This window comes from Chiloscyllium punctatum, chromosome 27 (assembly GCF_047496795.1).
Source record: "Chiloscyllium punctatum isolate Juve2018m chromosome 27, sChiPun1.3, whole genome shotgun sequence".
Classification (NCBI taxonomy): domain Eukaryota; kingdom Metazoa; phylum Chordata; class Chondrichthyes; order Orectolobiformes; family Hemiscylliidae; genus Chiloscyllium; species Chiloscyllium punctatum.
Genome location: NC_092765.1, coordinates 53055577 through 53081785, shown reverse-complemented (window position 1 = coordinate 53081785; position 26209 = coordinate 53055577). Strand labels below are relative to the sequence as shown.

General features: G+C 42.4%; 1 protein-coding gene across 5 annotated transcripts in view; it reads left to right on the top strand.

Annotated features, from left to right (window-relative positions):
- The window catches only part of LOC140453708 (uncharacterized), a 121661-nt gene that overhangs the window by 57104 nt on the left and 38348 nt on the right, over nt 1-26209 (top strand). The gene's annotated exons all lie outside the window — the stretch shown is intronic.

Below are 26209 nucleotides of genomic sequence, written 5' to 3'. Positions count from 1 at the left end.
CATGTGACTGCAGCCCCATAGCAAAGTAGTTTACTTGTAACAGCTTCCCGGGCAGTCAGGGATAAGCAATAAATTCTGGCCTAGCTAGTGACACCCACATCCTGTGAATGAATTAAAACATTGTGTTGTACCTGCAAGCTTACTCTTATACTTTATTTTTCCCCCTAATTAATCCTTTGGCTGAAATCTAAACTGTTCCAAATCCCGAGGTGTTATTTTAATTTGCAAACACGTACGCTTCTTCCTTAAATACTACCCATAAAGACCATAAGACCATAAGACATAGGAGTGGAAGTAAGGCCATTCGGCCCATCGAGTCCACTCCGCCATTCAATCATGGCTGATGCGCATTTCAGCTCCACTTGCCAGCGTTCTCCCCGTAGCCCTTAATTCCTCTAGACAACAAGAACCTATCAATCTCGGCCTTGAAGACATTTAGCGTCCCGGCTTCCACTGCACTCCGTGGCAATAAATTTGCCTTATTTGTCATGGTTGACCTTATTTCTTGTTTTTGTGCCTGCCTGGGATAAATAACTTTTGTAGCTTATTTCTTCACTCTTTAAATGTTTGCCTTAACCATCTCCCATTTTCCATTTAAATACTCATGCACAATTTATCACAGCTAGCTCACGCTTCATACCACTATAATTTCATTTATGCAATTTCAGGACACTAGTCTCAGAAGGAATGACATCACTCTCCATTTTAATGAATAATTCTAACCTACTGTGGTCACTGTTCCCTAAGGGACCATGGTCAATCTGATTGTCACTTATTCCTTGCTTATTACTGTCTTTCCTATTTACTTTCTTATTACTGCTGTCACTTTAACATGGTCAATTTGTCCTTAGGTTTTTTTGAAGAGAGGTTTTAAAAGAGAGATGCCAAAGGATCTGGGAAGAGCCTGGTTTGACAATGGCAGAGGAATGGCCAGTTGTCCCAGTTCAGGCTTTTTCTAGTTTAGTTTAGCTGTGGCAGCCAGAAGATACTGGAGTCCAGGAAAGGTTCCAGGCCTCAGCAGATTATTTGTGACTGACTTTTCTCTCTGACATCTCTATGGAAGTTGTTCCCTCCTTCCTGTACGAATGTGTGTTTCAATTTACCTTTTTGCCAAGGAGTGCATTTATTGGATGTTACTGGATTAGAACGGTTTCTTAGTTAAGTTGCTATAAATCGGTTAAGTTTTCCAGTAGCTAAATTATTCTAAATTCTGTTTCCTTCTGTTTGTATTTCAACTATAGGGTTTAAATAAATTCTATTTTGCTTAAAGCCGAGTGGTTTGACCAGCTGCACACACTTCGAATATCCACTTCACAACTGCCTATAAAATAAGAAAAAGTTAGGATACGGGCTACCTCCTTAAAATATATTTGAGGAGGTCTAGCCTGATCCATAACATTACCGATACTCAATTGCTTCTTCAAAGTATTGATCCATAAAACAATTCCATATGCACTCCATGAATTCCTCCTCTGTCGTATTGCTACCGATTTGATTTGTCCAAATTATATGCAGATTAAAGTCATCCAAAATAATGGCTATATCCTCATTATGTGCAGCTTTAAATTTGTTCAATTGTCTCCCCAAAATTATGACTACAGCTTGTGTTTGACATACAACTCTACTGTCATTTTCTGCCCATTGATGTTTCTCAGCTCAACCCACACGGATTCTACTTCACCACAGCCTACATCCTTGCTTACAACTACATTACTTTCCTTTTTTAATCAGCAGTTCTGACCCAGCTCTTTTTCCTGTTGTCTGTATAAGCTGTCCTCCTCAAACAACCATCTGATTCCAGATGGCAATCCCGTAAACCTCTCTGAATCATCTCTAATAAATATACACACTTCCTGAAAGATGATAATGAAAACTTTACACAGTATGAGAGATGTATTCTTACCAATTCTCTGCACAAATGAAGCAGGACATCCTTACATTTATGTTCAACTTCTGTCATAAAAAGATAGCAGTCCATTAGCTTTCTTCACTACATGCTGTATCTGCATAGTAACCCTGTGTCTCACGCTTTAAATCGCGTGCACCTTGCAAATGTGCAGTCATTCTGCAATTAAGTATATTCTGCTCTTATTTATTCTTCCTGCCGATGTGAATGTGTTCACATTTTCCCACATTATACTCCTTGTACAAGATAATTTGACTATTCACGAAACCTATCTATCCCTGTTTGCAATCTCAGTGTGTACTCATTATAATGGGCACAGTAGTTAGCACTGCTGCCTCACAGCACCAGAGACCCGGGTTCAATTCCCGCCTCAGGCAACTGTCTGTGTGGAGTTTGCACATTCTCCCCGTGTCTGCGTGGGTTTCCTCTGGGTGCTCCAGTTTCCTCCTACAGTCCAAAAATGTGCAGGTAAGGTGAATTGGCCATGCTAAATTGCCCGTAGTGTTAGATGAAGGGGTAAATGTAGGGGAATGGGTCTGGGTGGGTTGCTCTTCAGAGGGTCGGTGTGGACTTGTTGGGTCGAAGGGCCTGTTTCCACACTGTAAGTAATCTAATCTAATCATGATATATTTTCCATCCATAGCTACCATTCCCCTATTTAAATGATTTATGTAAATTCTGAAAGACTGGATAGTGTATTAGTTCCAACCATTTACAAGATGGGCAAGAGACATGGGGGAAAAAAGCTTTTTTTCCCCAGAATGGGTGGTATTACCCAGTTCTCTGAGTTAATGGTTGGAAACAGAGACTGCATCAGCCAAAATACTTCTTTCTGTGCCATAATGAATTGGAAACTGATTTCTGCAGCCTGTACTCTAGGAATCAGCGGGGTAAATCTGTGCTCCTCCCCAGGAAGGCTCACAGTCCCTCTTTCCTTAGGTGTAGTGCCCAACCTGGACACATCCTCCAGGGCTGCTGTGCACACAATTTTGAAACACTTGGATCGCAGAAATCTTTTGCAATCAACAAACCTTTTCATTTATGTGGTGAATGGAGTGACTCTATTAGGTCTTACTATGATACCTGGTTAGAATTGCTGATTTGGAAATGCTAGGCGAAAGTGAGGACTGAAGATGCTGGAGATGTCGAGAGTGTGGTGCTGGAAAAGCACAGCAGGTCAGGCAGCATCCGAGGAGCAGAGAAGCGACGTTTTGGGCTTTTTCCCGAAATGTCGATTTGGAAATGCTTCCCATTCAATGTGCTGTTAAAACTGTGAGCAAAAAGGCATCCTTCACTTCCTCCAGGATAGAGTGTTATAGCTCCATAGACGCTTTGGTGCATGCTCCACGCACAATTCCAGACCCACCTCCTCATTCACTGATTGGTTGGAGCACTAACCTAGGTATTGAACCAGGCCAGGTGTTAGATTTGGAGGTAGGTGAACACTTTGGTGATAGTTACCACAATTTGATTACGTTTACTTTAGCAATGGAAAGTGATAGGTATGTGCAACAGGGCAATAGATATAGCTGGGGGAAAGGCAATTATGATGTAATTACGCAAGATTTAGGATGCACAGGATGGGGAAGGAAGCTGTAAAGGATGGGCACAATTGAAATGTGGACCTTGTTCAAGGAACAGCTACTTCATGTCTTTAAGAAGTATGTACCTGTCAGGCAGGGAGGAAGTGGTCTAATGAAGGAGTCGTGGTTCACAAACAAAGTTGAATCTCTTGTCAAGTGGAAGAAGGAGGCTTATGTAAAGATGAGATGTGAAGATTCAGTTAACTGGGAATTACAGTTTAGTCAGGAAGGACCTAAAGAGAGAGCTAAGAAGAGCCAGGAGGGGGCATGAGAAGTCTTTGGCAGGAAGGATCAAGCAAAACCCTAAAGCTTTCTATCAGTATGTCAGGAGTTAAAGCATGACTAGAGTAAGTTTAGGGCCAGTCAAGGACAGTAATGGGAAGTGCGTGGAGTCCGAGGAGACATGAGGCACTAAATGAATATTTTTCATCAGTATTCACACAGGAAAAAGACAATGTTGTCGAGGAGAATACTTAGATGCAGACTATTCGTCTAGACAGGATTGAAGTTCATAAGGAGGTGCTGTTAAGGATTCTGAAAATTGTGAAAATCGATAAGTCCCGTGGGCTGGATGGGATTTATCCTAGGATTCTCTGGGAAGCTAGGGAGGAGATTGCAGTGCCTTTGGCTTGAATCTTTATGAAGTCATTGTTTACAGGAATAGTGCCTGGAGGATAGCAAATGTCTCTTTGTTCAAGAGGGGAGTAAAGACAACCCTGGCAATTATAGACCAGTGAGCCTTATTTTGGTTGTGGTTGAAGTGTTGGAAAGGATAAGAGATAGGATTTATAATAATCTAGAAAAGAATAATTTGACTAGGGATAGTTAACACAGTTTTGTGAAGGGTAGGTCATGCTCACAAACCTTACTGAGTTCTTTGAGAAGGTGACCAAACAGGTGGATGAGTGTAAAGCGGTTCATGTGGTGTATATGGATTTCATTAAAGCATTTGATAAGGTTCCCCATGGTAGGCTATTGCAGAAAATGCGGAGGCATGGGATTGAGGGTGATTTAGCTGTTTGGATCAGAAATTGGCTGCTTGTAAGAAGGTAGAGGGTGGTGATTGATGTTCATCCTGGAGTTCAGATGGTTAGATGGTTCAGTAAGTTAGATGGGCTTCAGATTAGTTTCACAGGTCGGTGCAACATTAAAAGCCGAATGACCTGTACTGCGCTGTAATGTTCTATGTTCTATAACCACGCCTCTCTGAAAGCTTGGAGGTCCAGCCCGCCCCCATCCTCTCTGATTGGTTGGAGTTAATAGCAGATCTGTTTTGTGGCCACTGCTGTTTGTCATTTTTATAAATGATCTGGATGATGGCATAGAAAAATGGGTTCATAAACTGTGGATGACATGAAGATTGGTGGAGTTATGGACAGCGTGGAAAGATATTGCGGGTTACAGAGGGACAAAGATAAGCCATATAGGGCAGCATGGTGGCTTGGTGGTTAGCACTGCTGCCTCATAGTGCCAGAGACTCGGGTTCGATTCGAGTTTTGGGCGACTGTCTGTGTGGAGTCTGCACATTCTCCCCATCTTGGCGGGCGTTTCTTCCGGGTACCCCGGTTACCTCCCACAGATGTGTACTTTGGGTGGATTGGCCATGTGAAATTGTCAATAGTGTTCAGGGATGTGTGGGTTAGGGAGATGTGAAATAATAGGGAAGGTGGATAGGCCTGTGTGGGTTACTCTTCGGAGGGTTGGTGTGGGCCTGTTGGGCCAAATGGCCTGTTTCCATACTGACAGGATTCTGTGAGTTGAAAGGTTCGTTTTCAGACGTTTCATCACCATACTAAGTAAAATCATTAGTGAGCCTCCCAGTATCACCCAGTATCACTAGTACCCGTACATACAGATGAGGAAGGACACCACTTTGACTGGGACAACACTCCCATCCTAGAACACACCAGTCAGAGACACGAGAATTTCTAGAAGCATGACATTCCAACCGGAACTCTACCGACAAACACAGCAATCTGGATCCCATCTATCACCCTCCAAGAAAAAGAACAGGAAATGGCATCACCACAGCAAATGACATCACCAACCCAAGGAAACCTAAACACATAAATAGAAAGTGAGCCATAACACCAATGTTTCACTGGAGGTTCACAGACTCCAGTGTATTATGTATTATGGTAACGAAATGTCTGAAAACAAATCTTCCAGCTCAGCAAGCAAACTTCCATCCAGCTTTACAAGGATGTTTCAGGGTTAGATGATTTGAGCTATAGGCAGAAGCTGAATAGGCTTGGTCTGTTTTCCCTGGAGCGTTGAAGCCTGAGAGGTGACTTATAGAGGTTTTTAAAATCATGAGTATGGATAGGATAAACAGATTTTTCCCTTGGGTGGGGGTGGGGAGTCCAGAACTAGAGGGCATAAGTTTATGGTGAGAGGGGAAAGATATAAAAGGGATCTAAGGGACCTAAGATGCAGAGGATGGCGCGTGTATGGAATCAGCTGCCAGAGGAAGTGGAGGCTGGTACAATTGCAGTATTTAAAAGGCATATGGACGGGTATATATGGAATAGGAAGGGTTTAGAGGGATATGGGACAAGTGCTGGAAAATGGGACTAGATTAGGTCAGGATATCTGTTTGGCATGGATGAGTTGGACTGAAGGGTCTGTTTCCCGTGCTGTACATCTCTATGACTCTATGATCTATATTTTTATAATGCGGAGACCAAACCTCTCTATTAATTAAAACTAAACACCCAGCAAAGCTCGCCTCACCTCAAAATCTGTTATAGGTGTAAGGGAGTGAATGAGACCTCTTGACTTTCACTATTTAAAAATAACATTTAGGTTCCTAACGGGGAGAGCAGTGGATGTGGTGTACATGGATTTTAGCAAGATGTTTGATAAGGTTCCCCATGGTAAGTTCATTCAGAAAGTAAGGAGGTATGGATACAGGGAAACCTATCTGTCTTTATACAGAATTGGCTGGCCCAAAGAAGGCAGAGGGTGGCAGTAGATGGAAAGTATTCACCCTGGAGCTCGGTGACAAGTGGTATTCCCCAGTGGTGTTCTAGGACCTCTGCTCTTTGTGATTTTTATAAATGACTTGGATGAGGAAGTGGAAGGGTGTGTTAGTAAGTTTGCAGATGACACTAGGATCAGTGGAGTTGTGGATAAAGTGGAGGGCTGCTGTAGGTTGTTACATTTACAGGATGTCGAAATGATAAGTGGTAGATGAAGTTCAACCTGGAAAAGTGTGAAGCCATTCACTTTGGAAGGTCGAATTTGAATGCACAGGACAGGGTTAAATGCAGGATTCTTTGCGGTGTGGAGGAACAGAGTGATTTTAGGGTCCATGTCTATAGATCTCTCAAAGTTGCTACCCAAGGTGATAGGGTTGTTAAGAAGGCGTATGGCATGTAGGCTTTCATTAACAGGGGGATTGACCTTAAGAGCAGCAAGATTATGCTGCAGCTCTCTAGAATCCTGGTTAGACCATACTTGGAATATTGTGATCAGTTCTGATCGTCTCATTCTAGGAAAGTGTGGAAGCTTTAGAGAGGAGGCAGAGGATATTTACCAAGATGCTGCCTGAACTGGAGGGCATGTCTTATGAAGAAAGGTTGCGAGAGCTAGGGCTCTTCTCATTGGAACGAAGAAGAATGAGAGGTGACTTGATAGAGGTGTATAAGATGTTGAGAGGCATAGATAGAGTGGATAGCCTGAAACTTTTCCCCATGGCAGATATGTCTATCAGGAGGGGTATAATTTTAAGGTAATTGGAGGAAGGTTGAGGGAAGGTGTCAGAGGTAGATTCTTTGCTCAGAGAGTAGTGGGTGAGTGGAATGCACTGTCAGCAGTGGTAGTAGAGTCAGATTTATTAGGGCTATTTAAATGACTCTTGGGTAGGCACGTGGAAGTTAGTACAACGGAAGATATTGTGGGTTAGTCTGATCTTAGAGTAGAATAAAAGGCCGACGCAACACTGAGCGCTGAGGGGACTGGACTGTGCTGTACTGTTCTATGTTCATGTTCTATGTTCTTAACAGAACACTAAACAAAAATTATTAACAAATCCTAGTCCCCTTTTTCTTAACTAATTACAATCTGACCTCAACCCTATAAAAATGCTCCTCCATGAACACAATTATTAAACATTACATTAACTTAGTCTCAAGCCCACACAGTCCCTGTCTTCACTGTTGTCTTCAATCTTCCATCTGCTGATCTCCCTTGGCTGTATTCTTTCTTTTTACTGCTTTTACAGGAAATGATCCCTTTTGATAGAGAGTGCTTTCTTATTTCTTGGAGAGCAAGATGTTAGATGGGCAGTTAGCTCTCCTGCTCCACAGCAGTTGCTGTGCTGTTTGGTGGCAATTGTGATGATGTTCCTTTCATAAGGTAATATGGTTTCTTTTTCAGTACGTTGTAAAAGTACAGGTTCTAAAAAGTCTGGGGTTGAAGGGTTTTAGGGCCAGCTAACAGATATTGCCTCAGGCAAAAAGCTTTTAAGTTAAAAAAACACTTGTACAATGAAAGGAGTGTGGACTGTTCTCCCAGCTCAGATTTTCTCTGGTTTGGTCTGGCTGTTCACTGAATGCAGTCAGGCAACTGTAAAAGCTGCTGGACCTAAAGAAGCAGGTCCATACAGACCCTCCTCTCTCTCTGACATGTCTCGTGTAAGACCCTGTGTTTGATTTCACCTTTTGTGCCAAGGGGTGTTTCTTGGAATTGTTGCAAGTATTTGGAACAGCATCATTAAATTGGGATACTCTTTTGAGTCTTCAGATAGGGTAACTTATTTGGTATTCTGTTCTCTTTTGTTTGTCTTTCCTTTGGTGATCTTGTAAATATATTCTGTTTTGTTTAAAACTAAATGGTTTGGCCAACTGCATCACTCCTGGAATATCTGTATTACACCTATTTAAAACAGCGAGCAAAGTTAGAGACTGGATTACTTTCTTGAAATGTTTTGAGGGTGTCTGTCCTTGTCCATAACAGATTGAGGGCTGTTTGCGGGGTGTGTTCTATAGTTCCAAATTGGGATTCGGATTGTTAGACACAAAGGCAGCAAGTGGTTTAAACATTGCTTGGAATAGCAATGGCTCTTTCAGTCACCAAGAGTTTTTTGGGGTGGAAGAAGTGACTCTGGGGGGTTTTGCAAAAGTGAGTAAGGCCAAGCTGTTGGAATTAGCAGATAAACTTGGGTTGGAGCTGCCTCCTTCCACTTGGAAAGTAGAGGTAATTAGAGCAATAGCTTAGCATTTAAATTCACTGGAAATGCCATCAAAATCTTTACAGATGGCTAAAATTCAACAGAAAATGAAGCAGCTTGAGTTAGAGGCAAAAGACATGGAAAGGGCAACAGAAATTAATCAGTTCAAATTACGATTAAAAGCAGAGGAAAGAGAAAAAGAGCAGAAATCGAGATATAAGGAGAGAGGAAAGGAAGAAAGAGAGGCAGTTTGAACTTCTGAAATTGGCACATTAGATTGGAAAGTTAACGTAAAAGGATGGATATGAAAGCTGAAGGTAAACTTAGTGAGGAAGAGACTGAGGATGAAGAAACCCATGGTAGTCAAAGGCTGAAATATGATGAGAAGAATGTGGAAGCCTTTTTCCTCTCAGTTGAGAAGGTGGCTGAACAAATGCAGTGACCAGAGACCATGTGGGTTTTGTTGATCTGAATAAAACTTGTAGGTAGAGCCAATGAGGTATTTGCATCAGTATCAGACAAGGTATCTGGTTCATGTGAGGAGGTGAAGAAAGCCATCTTAAATGCATATAAGCTTGTATCAGAAGCCTTCAGAAATGTTTCAGGAATCTAAGCAGGGACGCTGGTCAAACCTACTTTGTGTTTGAAAGGCTCAAGCAAAGTAGTTTTGATAGGTGGATAAAGATATTAAAAATAAAGGAAAAATAGGATGTTCTAAGAGAGACGATTACTTTGGAGGAGTGCAAACATTCGCTTCCTGAAATAGTGAGAACTTGTGGAAGAGCAGAGAATTAAAATGGCAAGATTAGCAATTAAAATTACTGATGATTATGAGTTGGTCTATAAATCATGTGTGGCTTCTGAAATCAATTTCAATCCATGAGGGCTAGAAACTGGGGAAAAGAGAAATCCTCACATGAAAAGAGAAAGGGAGATCTTAATGACGATTATTAGAACTTGGAAACCCTGAAGGGGAAAGTCAAGTTAAAAAGCTCCATTGTTTTCACTGCAGTAAAGAATGCCATATGAAATCATGCTGTGGGTGTGTTAGGAAAAGTACTTAGAAGCCAGATGTAGGAGTGTTCTACATCTGTTCTGGATAAGCCAGTGAATTTTGTTGGAGTGGTAATAGAAAGCACAGTGGAGACTACAAAGTTGTACTAGCATATACAACCTGGTTGGAGGTTGGTTAAGGATCAACTTCACCTGTGAAGGTAATATTGACTCTCATAGGTCGGGCGCAACAGAGGTTATAATATTAAGAAATACAGCATCCTCTCAATTTGTGATGTTGAAAGATGAGGAGATATGTACCTCTGAAAGACTGTTGCGAGAAAAGGTACTACTAACGGCACAAGAAGCGCTCAATTATGTAGAATGAGGTTAGAGTGTCCAATGAAGAGTGGAGAAGTTGTGGTCAGAGTATTGGACAAACCTTCAGCTCCAGGAATATAATTTATCCTTGCTAATGATATCGCTGATTCACAGGTAGGAGTGTTGTCTACTGTGCCAGTGGCAACTCAACTATTACAGGACACGTATACTGGTATTTTTCCTGACTGTGTGGTAACAAGCTCACAAAGTCACCATTTGAAACAGGAGGGACTAAAGAGTATAGATAAGGTTGAAGTGGAATCAGCAGTGATCTTATTTGATCTGATATTGGAGCAGATAGATGTCAAAACAGACATCTTTAGCTCAGGTAAGTTAACTGTGTTATAGCAGAAAGATGGAAATTTAAAGCAATTATATCAAAAAGCATACACAGATAAAGAATCCAAATGTATCCCTGAATGTTGTTATCTTAAAAATAATGTATTTTTTATTGGTCTGGATTGCACAAGGATGTTGTTGAATTTATCCAGACAAGTCACATGTTAGGTATTTGGAAAACTACAGGCAGTAATAAAACCCACACCTTTAATACCTATTCCTGCATTTGAGGAACCTTTTACAAGAGTCTTAATTGATTGCGTAGGACCCCTACCTAAAACAAAATGTGAGAATCAGTATTTGTTAACAATAATGGATACGTTCACTAGACTTCCATAGGCCATTCTATTGCACAATATCACAGCTAAAAGGATCATAGAGGAGTTACTCAAAATTTTCACATTGAAATTATTCAAGGAAGTTATGGACAACTGAGGAATAAAACAATTGAAGTCTACTACATGCAATTCAGAGTTGCAGGTGGCGTTAGAAAGGTAGCATCAGACTTTAAAAACCATGTTGGGGGCCTATAGTCAAGATTATGAAGATGATTGGGATAATGGAATTCTGTTTGTACTTCTTGCCATCGGAGATGCACTGAATGAATCAACCGAATTCAGTTCATTTGAATCCGTTTTTGGGCATGAAGTGAGAGGATCGCTAAAATAGGTTAAGGAGCAGTTGGTAAGTTAGAATTCAGAAACCACATGCCACATGTTTGGATTATGTGTCAAGTTTTTGGGAATAAGTAAATAGAGCAGGGGAGTTGGCTAGATAACATTTAAAAGTATCACAGCATACAGTGAAACAAGAAGCAGACAAGAAATTAGAAACTCACAATTTTGTTATTGGAGATAAATTGTTTGTGTTACTAGGGGTTTAGGGTGTAGGTTTGCTCGCTGAGCTGTAGGTTTGATATCCAGATGTTTCCTTACCTGGCTAGGTAACATCATTAGTGGCGACCTCCAAGTGAAGCGAAGCTGTTGTCTCCTGCTTTCTATGTTTATGTTTGTCCTGGATGGGGTTCTTGGGGTTTGTAGTGATGTAATTTCCTGTTCATTTTCCGAGGGGTTGATAGATGGTATCTAGATGTATGTGTTTGTTTATGGCGTTGTGGTTGGAGTGCCAGACCTCTGAGAATTCCCTGGCATGTCTTTGCTTAGCCTGTCCCAGGATAGATGTGTTGTTCCAGTCGAAATGGTGTTTTTTTTCATCCGTGTGTAGGGCTACGAGGGAGAGAGAGTTTGTGTTACTTCCAGTGATAGGTGAACCTTTAAAAGCAAGGTTTTGAGGACCTTATCAAGTTGAAAGGAAATTATGTTTGTGAACTATTTGATAAGGACTGCAGACAGAAACAAATCTTACAGAATGTATCATGTAAAAATGGTCAAAAGGTATTTTGACAAGGAAGGAAAGCCAAAGGAGACTGTGTTATTGTTTACAACAGAGTGAAGAACCAAGTTCGGAGGATTCTGCATTTGATATTCCTCAAATTAAATTGGACAATGGGAAAGTTATCAAAAATTAGATTACATTACTAAGTTACCTTTTAGAGGAAAATTGAAATGACCTGAAAAAGTTACTACTATCACATAGGGAGATACATGGAAATAAGCTGGGAAGTACTAACCTAGTTAAGATTAGATTCCCCTACAGTATGGAAATAGGCCGTTCAGCCCAACAAGTCCACACCGACCCTCTGAAGAGTAACCCACCTACACCCATTTTCCCTCTGACTACTGCGCCTAACACTATGGGCAATTTAGCACAGCCAATTCACCTGACCCACACATCTTTGGACTGTGGGAGGAAACCGGAGCACCCGGAGGAAACCCATGCAGACACAGGGAGAATGTGCAAACTCCACACAGCCAGTCACCCAAGGGTGGAATTGAACCCAGGTCCCTGGCGCTGTGAGGTAACAGTGCTAATCACTGAGCTACTTGCATCATGTAAATATAGGAGATGCCGTTCTGATTAAGCAACATCCTTTTAGGTATAATGTTCTAAAGTTGGCACAGATTCAAAAGGAGATTGAATGCAAGCACCTAGACGACATAATCAAAGTGAGTTACAGGTGGCTGGAGCTCACCCATAGTAGTGGTTCCAAAGCCAGATGGTACTCAACGGTTATGTGTGGACTAACGCAAAGTCAATGCAGTTACAAAAACTGGTGCATATCTGATTCCATATTTGGAAGACTGTGTTTCTAAATTGGACTTGCTCAGTGGATACTAGCAGGTACCTTTGTCAGAAAGAATGAAGGCAGTTTTGGCTTGCGTAATGCCAAATGGACTGTATCAGTTTAAAGGCATGCCATTTGGCATGAAAAACGTGCCAGCTACATTTCAGAGACTAACCAATAAAGGTCATTGCCGGATTACCAATTGTGTCGTATGTATCGATGACCTGGTGATTTTTAGTCACACATGGAAGGGACATTTGCACCATTTATCGGATTTGTTCAAGCGACTTTGAAAGTTAAGCTTGGTGATAAACCTGGCTAAAATTGAATTTGCCAAAGCCCAAGTCACTTTCCTGGGCCATGTTATTGGAAATGGAGAAATGTCTTCACAGAATACAAAAAACAAAGGTATTTGGGGAGTTTCCCAAATCATTGACAAAAAGAGCAGTACTATGGTTCCTGGGATTGAGTGGATTTTATCAAAAATCCATACCAAACTTTAGCAGTGTGGCTGCCCTACTCACTGAATTGCTAAAGAAAGGCAAGACGTCTCAGTGGATGGTGGAATGTCAGAAGGCATTTGACAGCCTGAAAACTGTGTTAACCATTGCTTTGATTCTAACAACACCTAATTATGGAAAGCCATTGAAGGTAGCTATCGATGCGAGTGTTGTGGTGCCGTGCTCTTACAAGAAGACAACGAGATGATAGAAAGACCTATTGGGTATTTCTCCAGGAAATTGAACATATCATCAACAGAAATATTTAGCAGTTGAGAAGGAGGCTTTGAGCTTGTCGTTGGCGTAACAACACTTCAATATTTATATTATCAGTAATGTATCTGAGACAATCTTGTACATTGATCATAACCCATTGAAGTCTGTGGAGAAATTTAAGGACAAAAATGCCAGACTCTTTAGATGGAGCTTGTTGTTACAGCCATTCAATTTGAAAATTGTCCATATGGCAGGACGAGAAATGTGATTGCCGATGCATTGTCGAGACTTGATGAGAAATGGAGGTGTTCGATGATGGGAGTAAAACAGACTGAAACAAAATGTAGAAGTGCATATTTGCATAGTTATTGTCAATGTAATGCATATGTGTTGTAGAGTACTAACAATTTAAGTTTAAGGGGTTTTAAAATGAAGCCATCTTTGGATATTGATGATTCATTTTTTTAAGAGGGGAAGTGTGATGATACTGCTCCTTTAACAAGGTTATGTTGACCTTGGTTTCTTTTTCAGGAGGTCATAAAAACACAGGTTCTGAAAAGTCTGAGGTTGCAGGGTCTTAGGGCAAATTTGATTATGGTTAACAGATACTGTCTCATAGAAAAGGCTTTTAAGTTTTTAAATAAATACTTGTGCAATAAAAGGGGAGCAGCCAGTTCCTCCAATTCAGCTTTTCTCTGGTTTGGTCTGACTATTCACTGAAAGCAACCAGGCAGTTGCAAAAGCTGCTGGACCCAAAGAAGCAGGTCCATACTGATCCTCCTCTCTCTCTCTGACATGTCTCCTGTAAGACCCTATGTTTGATTTTACCTTTTGTGCCAAGGGGTGTTTATGGGGACTGTTGCAAGTATTTCAAATAGCACCGTTAAGTTGGGATAATCTTTTGGGTCATCAGGTAGTTTAAGTTGCTCAGTATTCTGTTCTCTTTTGTTTGTGTTTCATTCAGTAATCTTGTAAATAAATTCTGTTTTGTTTAAAACTAAGTGGTTTGACCAGCTGCATCCCTCCTGGAATATCAGCATGACACCTGCTGAAAACAACTTGCAAAGGTAGTGTCTGGGTTACTTTCTTGAAATGTTTTGAGGGGTCTGGCCTGGTCCATAACAAATTCGGGGCTCTGATGAATTTTCAAAATATCCTGATTTTACATGCCCCAACATCATACCCTGCCATTGGTCCAATGTTGTCAATACAATAAATTCAAGCTTATTTGGATTTTAGTATCCTGGGCATAATTTAAATTAAAATTGGTTAAATTTTAATTGTTGTCATAACAGAAACCAAAACTCGGGTATCCATTTAACAGCCATTTGCTATATGTATCTAATTTGGAACAGCCTGTTCTGTTCTGCAGCTGAGGCTGAACTTTAAATTTACTTTTAATGTTCAGAAAACACGTTTTATCTTAAAGTGAAAACACACTCTTTTGACTTCATAACATCCAACCTCTGTATCATTAGCGTTGATTACAACTTTGAAGGGTTTCAAAACGTTTGGCATTGCCAAAACTGGTGTGGTGGTCAATACGTCTTTTAAGTTCTCAAATGCCTCCTGGCATTGTTCTATCCACAGAAAGTTTGTGTTCTTCTTTAGTAAATCCGTCAGCAATGCTGCCACGCTGCTGAAGTTTGGAACAAACTTTCAGTATAATCTAGTCAGTCCCAAAAATTGAAGCACTTCTTTCTTCGAGAATGGTCATGAAAATTCCTTGATGGCCTTTGTATTCACGTTCCTGGAGGTCGTCCTTCCGTGTCCCGAGAACCTCATCTCTGCCTCCGCAAATTCTATTTTCTTTAGGTTTATTACTAGGTTTGCTTTTTGTAATCGTCCAAAGACCTCTGTCAACTGTACCATATGATGTTTCCATAAATGGCTTAAGATCACTACATCATCCAGGTAGACTCCACAATTTGTTAATCCGGCCACAACTCTGTTCAAGAGTCATTGGAATGTGGCTGGCATGTTCTTCATTCCAAAAGGCATCACTTCGAATTGATATAGCCCATTGGGGTAACAATCACAGAAACTTCTTTTGCTTTCACTGATAAATGTAGCTGCCAATAACCATGCAGTAAATCCAATTTGGTGATCTAATTAGATTAGATTAGATTACATTACAGTGTGGAAACAGGCCCTTCGGCCCAACAAGTCCACACTGCCCCACCGAAGCGCAACCCACCCATACCCCTACATTTACCCCTTACCGAACACTACGGGCAATTTAGCATGGCCAATTCACCTGACCTGCACATCTTTGGACTGTGGGAGGAAACCGGAGCACCCGGAGGAAACCCACGCAGACACGGGGAGAACGTGCAAACTCCACACAGTCAGTCGCCTGAGGCAGGAATTTAACCCAGGTCTCTGGCGCTGTGAGGCAGCAGTGCTAACCACTGTGCCACCGTGCCGCCTAATTGGCTTGTCCAACTTTCTCTGCACAGTCCTCCAAACTTAATACTGCAGAGGAGTCCGATTTATAGAAGTCTGACCTTCTGATAGTCTGCACAAAATTATTGAGTCCTGTCAAATTTTGGAACTAATCAGTGAACTCCACTCATTCTGACTCAGCTCAACGATGACTTCATTGAGCATCACATCTACTTCTTTCTGCACCTGTGTGGCTTTGAGAGGATTAAGCCAGTAGGGGTGTTGTTCTATCAGAACAGTATTCCCTACTTCCACATTATGCACAATAGTATTAGTCGTCCCCATTCTATTCCTGCAGATTTTCTACTTTGTACTGCAACAAACTTTTCAGCTCTGTTCTTTGCTCCTGAGACATACAGCTCACTATCCTTTCCATTCTTCAGGGCTTCCTCTTTATTTAAAGTATTTTGAGGTACATCAAAATCCCCGCCATCTGGATTTGATTCCTCACAGTGCGGGGCAGTAACTAACACCTGTTTTTCCAGTTCCCTGTCTCTGTTATAGTAAGAATATATTCGCATGACATTCCTGATTCAGTTTTTTTCTATCCAGCATCTTTACCAGATAGTTTATCTGACTCAACTTTTTCTCAGTTTGATAGGAACTACTATACTTGGATTTGAAGGGATCGCCTACCATTGGTAACAATACATATATGCCACTTCATGGGAAAATGCCTGAATTTTATTTTTTTTATCTGCTTCCTGCTTCATTCTATGCTCTGCCCTCTTCAGGTGTTGTTTAGCTAATTCACTTATCTGGTTTAATCTCTCCCTCACCTCCAATACATAAAGGTTGAGATCTTCAACTTTGGTCCTATCAATCTTTCCTTAATTCATTTCAACGGCCCTTTCACTTCATGTCCGAATATTAACTGAAAAGGAGTGAATTGAGTAGATTTGTTTGGGCATGGTAAACAATATGAGTGCAATGCCTTTATCTCAATCATTTGGGTAACCCTGATGGTATACTTTTAACATGGTCTTCATGATCTGATGCCACCTTTCCAAGGCTTCCTGGGATTCAGGGTGGCACACAATGTTATATTTCGAAACTATCAATTACTTCTTAAAGAGCCATGATGTGGTGGTGCTGTTGTTGGACTGGGGTGGTCAAATTAAAAATCACACAGCACCAGGCAATAGTTCAACAGGTTTATTTGGAAGTACAAGCTTTTGGAGTGCGGCTCCTTCATCATGTAGCGGGGCAAGATCATAGGAGACAGAATTTATAAGCCTTTCTACTCCTTTTCACCTCTTTGGGCTTCTTTTCTTCACCTGTGGTAAACTATTTCCAGGGTGATCTACTCTTTGTTTTGTTGTTAAAGATCTCTTCTCCCAGTTTCTATCCGTCACGGGATGGAGGTGAAATTTCAGCTTGTGCACCAATGCATATTCATCTGCCATTTCTGTGGCCTTTCTACCTTCTTGAACTTTCTATTCATCCACATAAATTCTTAACAACTCTGGAATTCATTTTTAAACTACTCCAGCAGAATAATCTCGCTTCAAGCCTCATAGGTCTTATCTATTTTTCAGTCCTACACCCATCTATCAAAATTACTATGTTTAATTCCTTCAAACTCAACATAAGTCTGACCCTGTTCCTTCTTTATGTTTCTGAAGTGCTGTCTGTATGCTTCTGGTACAAATTCATAAGCACTCAAAATAGCCTGTTTGACATTTGCATAATCTCTGGATCCCTCCTGTGACAGTGCCGCATATACCTCACCAGCTCTGCCTACCAGCTTGGTCTGAACTAGCATAATCCACAGTTACCTAGCCAATTATTCATATGAAATAAAGTTTCAACATCTTTCTCATCTAAATGTGGCAATGTTTTAACATATTTGGACACATTCCTACTTTTTCCCTTCATCCCCATCCTGTTAAATTGACTTTCCTGACAAATTCACAAATTCTCTCTCCCTTTCTCTTTCTTCTCTCTCTCTCTTTCTCTCCTTGTACTTTTTGTTCAGCTAATAACCTTCTCTCCCTGTCTTTATCTTCTAACATGGCTGTTCTTTCCCTTTCTTTATCTTCTAACTCCAGTTGTCTCATTTGCAATTGAATTTTAGCAATTTCCAAAGATTCTAATGGCTTTTCCCGCACATTTAAATGTTGCGCTATTTCAGTAATAATTTCATCTTTTTCTCAGAGTCACATGCAATTTTATAACAATATCCTGCTGTATCTCTGATAGTCCTCCTCACTATCTTCAACTCCATTTATCTTGCTAATCAGACCAGTTACATTTTTCTGCAAATCACTTATGTAGATCACAAACAGCAGAGGTCTCAGCATTGATACCTGTCGGACTCCACTGGTCACAACCTCCTACCGCTACTCTCTGTTTCCGAAACTAAGCCAGTTATGTATCCATAAGAACATAAGACATAGGAGTAGAAGTGAGGCCATTCAGCCCATCAAGTCTATTCTCCTATAAGTCATGGCTGATAAGTTTCTCAACCTATTCTCCTGTTTTCTCCCCAGAACCTCTTGATACTCAGGAACCTATCTATCTCAGTCCTAAATATACTCAATGACCTTGCCTTCACAGCCTGCTGTGGCAATGAATTTCATAGATTCACACTCTCTGGCTGAATAAGTTTCTCCTTATCTCTCTTTGAAAAGTTTTTCCCTTTACTCTAAGGCTATGCCTTTGGGTCCCAGTCTATCCTAACAATGGATAGATCTGCTCTGTCCGCGCCATTCAGTATTCTGTATGTTTCAGTTAGATCCTCTAGACTCCATTGAGTATAGCCCCAGAGTCCTCAAACCTTCCTCATATTGCTAAGCTTTTCATTCCTGGGACCATTGTCATGAACCTTCTCTGAACACACTCCAGGGCCACGACATCATTTCTGATGTATAGGGTCCAAAGCTGTGCACAGTGCTCCAAATGTGGTCTGAGCAGAGCTTTATAGAGCCTCAGAGGTACATAGAATCATAAAGTCATCAAGATGTACAGCATGGAAACAGATCCTTTGGTCTAACTCATCCATGCTGACCAGATATCCCAACCCAATCTCGTGCCACCTGCCAGCACCCGACCCATATCCCTCCAAACCCTTGCTATTCATCTACCCATCCAGGTGCCTTTTAAATGTTGCAATTGTATTAGCCTCCACCACTTCCTCTGGCAGCCCATTCCACACGTGCACCACCCGCTGCGTGAAAATATTGCCCTTCGGTCCCTTTTATATCTTTCTCTTCTCATCTTAAACCTATGCCCTATAGTTCTGGACTTGCCCATTCCAGGGAAAAGACCTTGTCTTTTTACCCTATCCATGCCCCTCATGATTTTATAAACCTCTGTGAGGTCACTCCTCAGCTTCCGACGCTCCAGGGAAAACAGCCCTAGTCTATTAAACCTCTCCCTACAGCTCAAATCCTCCAACCCTGGCAACATCCTTATATTTCTTTTCTGAACCCTTTCAAGTTTCACAACATCCTTCCGATAGGCAGGAGACCAGAATTGTATGCAATATTCCAAAGTGGCCCAACCAATGTCCTGTACAGCTGCAACATGATCTCCCAATTCCTTGTACTCAATACACTGACGAATAAAGGAAAGCATACCAAACACCTTCTTCACTACCCTATCTACCCACGATTCTACTTTCAAGAAGCTATGAACCTGCACTCTAAGGTCTCTTTGTTCAGCAACACTCCCTAGGACCTTACCATTAAGTGTATAAGTCCTGCTTAGATTTGCTTTCCCAAAATGCAGCACCTCACATTTATCTGAATAAACTCCATCTGCCCATTGCCTCATCTGATCAAGGTCCTGTTGTAATCTGAGGTAACCCTCTTCGCTGTCCACTACACCTCCAATTTTGGTGTCATCTACAAACTTACTAACTATACCTCTTAAGCTCACATCAAAATTATTTATAGAAATGATGAAAAGTAGTGGACTCAGCAGTGGATTCTTGTGGCACTCCCCTGGTCACAGGCCTCCAATCTGAAAAACAACCCTCCACCATCACCCTCTGTCTCCTACCTTTGAGCCAGTTCTGTATCCAAATGGCTAGTTATCCATGTATTCCATGAGACCTAACCTTGCTAACCAGTCTCCTATGGGGTACCTTGTCGAACTGAAGGCCATATAGAACACATCTTCAAAGTTTGTGAGAAGATTTGTAGCTCGGGTGCTCGTTGTTGTGGTTCTGTTCACCGAGCTGGGAATTTGTGTTGCAGACGTTTCATCCCCTGTCTAGGTGACATCCTCAGTGCTTGGGAAGTGGCAGATTCAAACCACTACAAATGCCAGAGGAAATTTCACAGAAGCGCTTCACAGGAGGCTCCCAAGCACTGAGGATGTCACCTCGACAGGGGACGAAACGTCTGCAACACAAATTCCCAGCTCGGCAAACAGAACCACAACATAGAACACATCTACCGCTCTGCCCTCATCAATTCTCTTTGTTACTTCTTCAAAAAACTCAATCAGGTTTGTGAGACATGATTTCCCATGCACAAAGCCATGTTGACTCTCCCTAATCAATCCTTGCCTTTCCAAATACATGTACATCCTGCCCCTCAGGATTCCCTCCAACAACTTGCTCACCACCAATGTCAGGCTATAGTTCCCTGGCTTGTCCTTACCATCTTTCTTAAACAGTGGCACCACGTTAACCAACCTCCAGTCTTCCGGCACCTCACCTGTGACTATCAATGATACAAATACCTCAGTAAGCGGCCCAGCACTCACTCCCCTAGCTTTGCACAGAGTTCTAGGGTACACCTGATCAGGTCCTGGGGATTTATCCACTTTTATGTGTTACAAGACATCCAGCACTTTCTCCTTTGTAATATGGACACTTTTCAAGATGTCACCATCTATTTCCCTACATTCTATATCTTCTATGTCGTTCTCCACAGTAAACACTGACGCAAAATACTGGTTTAGTATCTCCCCCATCTCCTGCGGCTCTACACAAAGGCCGCCTTGCTGATCTTTACCTGTTCTGTCCCTAGTTACCCTTTTGTCCTTAATGTATTTGTAAAAACCCTTTGGATTCTCTTTAACTCTATTTGCCAAAGCTATCTCATGTCCCCTTTGTGCCCTCCTGATTTCCCTCTGAAGTATACTCCTGCTGCCTTTTCACTCTTCTAAGGATTCACTTCTAAGTATATGTCTATACTTAACATATGCTTCCATGTTTTTCTTAACCAAATCCTCAATTTTTCATTATCTAGCATTCTCTATACCTATCAGCCTTTCCTTTCACCCTAACAGGAATGTATGGTCTCTGCACTCTCGTTATCTCATTTCTGAAGGCTTCCCATTTTCCAGCCATCACTTTACCCGAATATCTGCCCCCAATCAGCTTTTGAACGTTCTTGCCTAATACCGTCAAAATTGGCCTTTCTCCAATTTAGAACTTCAACTTGCTGGCCCCAAAGTGCTCCCTCACTGACACCTCAGTCACCTGCCCTGCGTTACTTCCCAAGAGTAGGTCAAGTTTTGCACCTTCTCTGGTAGGTACATCCACATACTGAATCAGAAAACTTTCTTGAACATGCTTAACAAACTCCTCGCCATCTAAACTCTGAACACTATGACAGTCCCAGAGTATGATTGGAAAGTTAAAATCACCCCACCTTAATAGTTTAAATCCTCCTGAGTAGCTTGAGCAAATTTCCCTGCCTGTATGTTAGGCCCCTTCCAATGTAGGTGCAATCCGTCCTTCTTGTACAGGTCACATCTACCTCAGAAGAGATCCTAATGATCCAAAAATGTGAACCCTTCTATACACCAGCTTCTCAGGCATGCATTCATCTGCTCTATCCTCTTATTCCTATCCTCACTAGCTCATAGCACTGGGAATAATCCAGATATCATTATACTTGAGGACCTCCTTTTTAAATTCCTGCCTAACTCTGTATTCACCCTTCAGAATCTTTACCTTTTCATTTCCTATGTCATTGGTTTCAATGTGTGCAATGACCGCCTGCTGGGCCCTCTTCCCCTTGAGAACATTCTGCACCCTCTCTGAGACATCCTTGATCCTGGCACCAATGAAGCAACACACTATTCTGATTTTTCACTGCTGGCCACAGAAACATCTGTCTGTGCTTCGGATTAGAGTCCCTTAACACAATCGATCTCTTGGAACCCAATGTATCCGTCATTGCATTCGAGCCAGTCTTAATACCAGAAACTTGGCTGTTCATACTACATTCCCCTGAGAATCCATCACCCTCTACATATTCCAAAACAGCACAGTTGTTTGAAATAGGGATAACCACAGAAGACTCCTGCACTACCTACCTACCTCTCTTAACTTTCCTGGAGTTAACCCATCGATGTGACTGTATCTACGACTTTTCTCCCTTCCTGTAACTGCCATCCATCACAACCCCTTGCTCTTGTAAATGCCTCATTATCTCTAACTGTCCCTCCAGCTGATCCATTTGATCTGTTAGGATTTGCATCCAATGACATTTATTTCAGATGTAATCCTCAGTAACCCACAAACTCTCACGTCCCACAAGAAGAGGGCAGCACAGTGGCTCACTGCTGCCTATCAATGCCAGAGACCCATGTTCTATTCCAGCCTCGGGCGATTGTGTGGAGTTTGCACATTCTCCCCGTGTCTGTGTGTGTTTCCTCTGGGTGCTCCAGTTTCCTCCCCCAATCCAAAGATGTGCAAGTCAGGTGAATTGCCCATAGTGTTAGATGCATTAGTCAGGGGTAAATGTAGGGTAGGGAAATGGGTCTGGGTGTGTTACTCTTTGGAGGGTCACTATGGACTTGTTGGGCTGAATGGCCTGTTTCCACTCTGTAGGGAATCCAATCTAAAAAGAGCATATCACTCTACTAACGGTCATTTCTGCTTCTCCAAATGTGCAGATGCAGAAAATAGCCCCGTCTTATTCCTCTACAAAACACTGCTGCAGGCTAACTCAATACTTATGGCTTATATTTTTAAATTTAATCAAGAGACATATCTCCATAAAACATATAATTCAGATAAAACCCACTCTGTTCACTATTGCAGACTTACAGCAAGGCCGCAAGACCACACTTAAAACTATTTACTTATCTGTCTCTATGCTGTGACCTCTCCCATACAGGTTCCTCCAAGATTAGTTGTGAATTTCACTGTTTGTTAATTTTCCCAGATGCACTCCAATGTCCAGCGATACATAAATTCAACGGCAAAGGCAGTAACTGCGCAGGTTCACAGTTAACTGCGCAGGTTAACTGTGTCCGTTAACAGTGTGGATTTTTTTTTCTCTCTCTCTCTCTCTCTCTCTCTCCTGCACTGACCTCACCATGTGCTGCCATTGTCTGTTTTTCTCCCTTTTAAAAATGCCATTGTTTTGACATTTTTTCTCCAAAGTTCCAAAACAATATGAAACAGTATAAAGCAGTAATTGCTGCTCCTGGAATTCAAGGAAATCACCTCCAAAATCTAAAATGACTCAAAAAAAGGAACAGCCTGTTACAGCCAGAATATTTCCTGTTCACCATCTTAGACTACCCAGAATCACATCCCTGCTTTTATATTCAGGTCCTCTAAAAATAAATGCCATCATTGTATTTGCCTTCCTAACTACGGACTTAGCCTGCAAGTTTACCTTGAGAGAACCCTGGACTAGAACTGGCAAGTCTCTTTTCACTTCAGACTTCTGAATTTTCTTCCCATGTAGAAAATGGGGTCCATACCTCTATTCTTCCTACTAAAGTGCATGGCTGCCCACTTTCCCACATTGCACTCCATCTACCACTTCTTTGTTCATTCTCCTAACCTGTCCAAACCCTTCTGCAGTTTCCCCACCTCCTCAATGCTACCTCTCCCTCTAACTATTTTTGTATCTTCTGCAAACTTAGCCAGAATACCCCCAGCTCCTTCATCTTGAGTATTCATGTATAAAGTGAAAAGTTGTGGTCCCAATACTGAGCCATGTGGAACTCCACTTACCACCAGCTGCCATCCGGTGGATGACCCTTTTATAGCAACTCTCTTATTTCTGCCAGACAGCCAAGCTTCTATCCGTGCTAGCACCATACTTATGACACCATAGGCCCTGATCATTTACTCAAAAGCTTCCTGTGCGACCACCTTGTTGAAGGCCTTCTTGAAGCCCAGGTAGGTAACTTCCATTGTGTCTTCTTGGTCTAACCTGCTCATTACTTCCCCAAAACATTCCATCAGATTTGTAAGGCCTGACCTCCCCTTGATGAAATCGTGCAGACTTTGCCTTATTTTACCAGAACCTTTCACAATGGATTCCAGGATCATATCCACAACTGACATTAGGCTAATCATTCTGTAATCCATCTGGTCCAGGTGATTTATCTACCTTCAGGCCATTCAGTCTTTCTGGCACCTTTTCCTTGGTGATAGCCACCATACTCAACTCTGCACCCTCACTCTTTTGAGACTGTTGCCAGCTCACCCCTGGTACCATGTGACTTCATCTTTTGTACTAGTTTGCCATGAGGGACCTTGTCAAAGGCTTTACTGAAGTCCAGGTCGATAATATCAATCATCTTCATTACCTTCTCAAAAAATTCCATCAAGTTAGTGTGGCATGACCTCCCTTGCACAAAACCATGCTGTCGATTGCCAATAAGTCAATTTGCTTCGAAATGATCTTGTCCCTGAGAATCTTTTCCAATAATTTCCCGACCACCAATGTGAGGCCCACAGGCCTGTAATTTCCAGGGTTGTGCCTGCTTCTTAAACAGTGGTACAACCTTTGCTATTCTCCGGTCCTCTGGGACCTCACCTGTGGTTAAAGAGGATATAAAGATGTCTGTCAATGCTTTAGCAATTTGTTCTCTTACCTCAATATTCTGGATGGATCTCATCAGGACTTGAGGACTAATCTACTTTAATACCTTTTAAGCTGAAAAATACCTCTTCCTTGGCTGAGGAATTCGACACTCCCTGCCCTGAAATCATTATCCACCAAGTCCTTCTCTTGGTGAATACTGACACAAAGTATGTATTGCAAACCTCGCCTACTTCTTCTGGCTCCACACATAGCTTTCCTCCTTTGTCCTTGAGTGGGCTAACCTGTCCCTGGTTCCCTCTTGCTTTTTATATTCATATGAAAAGACTTGGAATTCTCCTTAATCCTGTTTGAATAAATAAAATTTACAAGGTAAAAACAATGACTGCAGATGCTGGAAACCAGATTCTGGATTAGTGGTGCTGGAAGAGCACAGCAGTTCAGGCAGCATCCAAGTAGCTTTGAAATCAATGTTTCGGGCAAAAGCCCTTAATCAGGAATAAAGGCAGTGAGCCTGAAGCGTGGAGAGATAAGCTAGAGGAGGTTGGGGGTGGGGAGAAAGTAGCATAGAGTACAATGGGTGAGTGGGGGAGGGGATGAAGGTCAAGGAGGAGAGGGTCGAGTGGATAGGTGGAAAAGAAGATAGGCAGGTAGGACAAGTCCGGATAAGTCAAGGGGACAGTTACTGAGCTGGAAGTTCAGAACTAGGGCGAGGTGGGGGAAGGGGAAATGAGGAAACTGCTGAAGTCCACATTGATGCCCTGGGGCTGAAGTGTTCCGAGGCGGAAGATGAGGCGTTCTTCCTCCAGGCGTCTGGTGGTGAGGGAGCGGCGGTGAAGGAGGCCCAGGACCTCCATGTCCTCGGCAGAGTGGGAGGGGGAGTTGAAATGTTGGGCCACGGGGCAGTGTGGTTGATTGCTGTGGGTGTCCCGAAGATGTTCCCTATCCATCGGGAGCAATGGATACAATAAATGATATTAGTGGATGTGCAAGTAAAACTTTGATGGATGTGGAAGGCTCCTTTAGGACCTTGGGTAGAGGTGAGGGAGGAGGTGTGGGCGCAGGTTTTACAGTTCCTGCGGTGGCAGGGGAAAGTGCCAGGATTGGAGGGTGGGTTGTTTGGGGGCATGGACCTGACCAGGTAGTCACGGAGGGAACGGTCTTTGCGGAAGGCGGAAAAGGGTGGGGAGGGAAATATATCCCTGGTAGTGGGGTCTGTTTGGAGGTGGCGGAAATGTCGGCGGATGATTTGGTTTACAGTTCCTGGGGTGGCAGGGGAAATCGAGAAAATCTGCGCCCACACCTCCTCCCTCACCTCTATCCAAGGCCCCTTCCACATCCATCAAAGTTTTACTTGCACATCCACTAATATCATTTATTGTATCCGTTGCTCCCAATGCGGTCTCCCCTACATTGGGGAGACTGGGCGCCTCTTAGCAGAGCGCTTTAGGGAACATCTCCGAGACACCTGCACCAATCAATCACACCGCCCCGTGGCCCAACATTTCAACTCCCCCTCCCACTCTGCCGAGGACATGGAGGTCCTGGGCCTCCTTCACCGCCGCTCCCTCACCACCAGACGCCTGGAGGAAGAACGCCTCATCTTCTGCCTCGGAACACTTCAGCCCCAGGGCATCAATGTGGACTTCAACAGTTTCCTCATTTCCCCTTCCCCCACCTCGCCCTAGTTCTGAACTTCCAGCTCAGTAACTGTCCCCTTGACTTGTCCGGACTT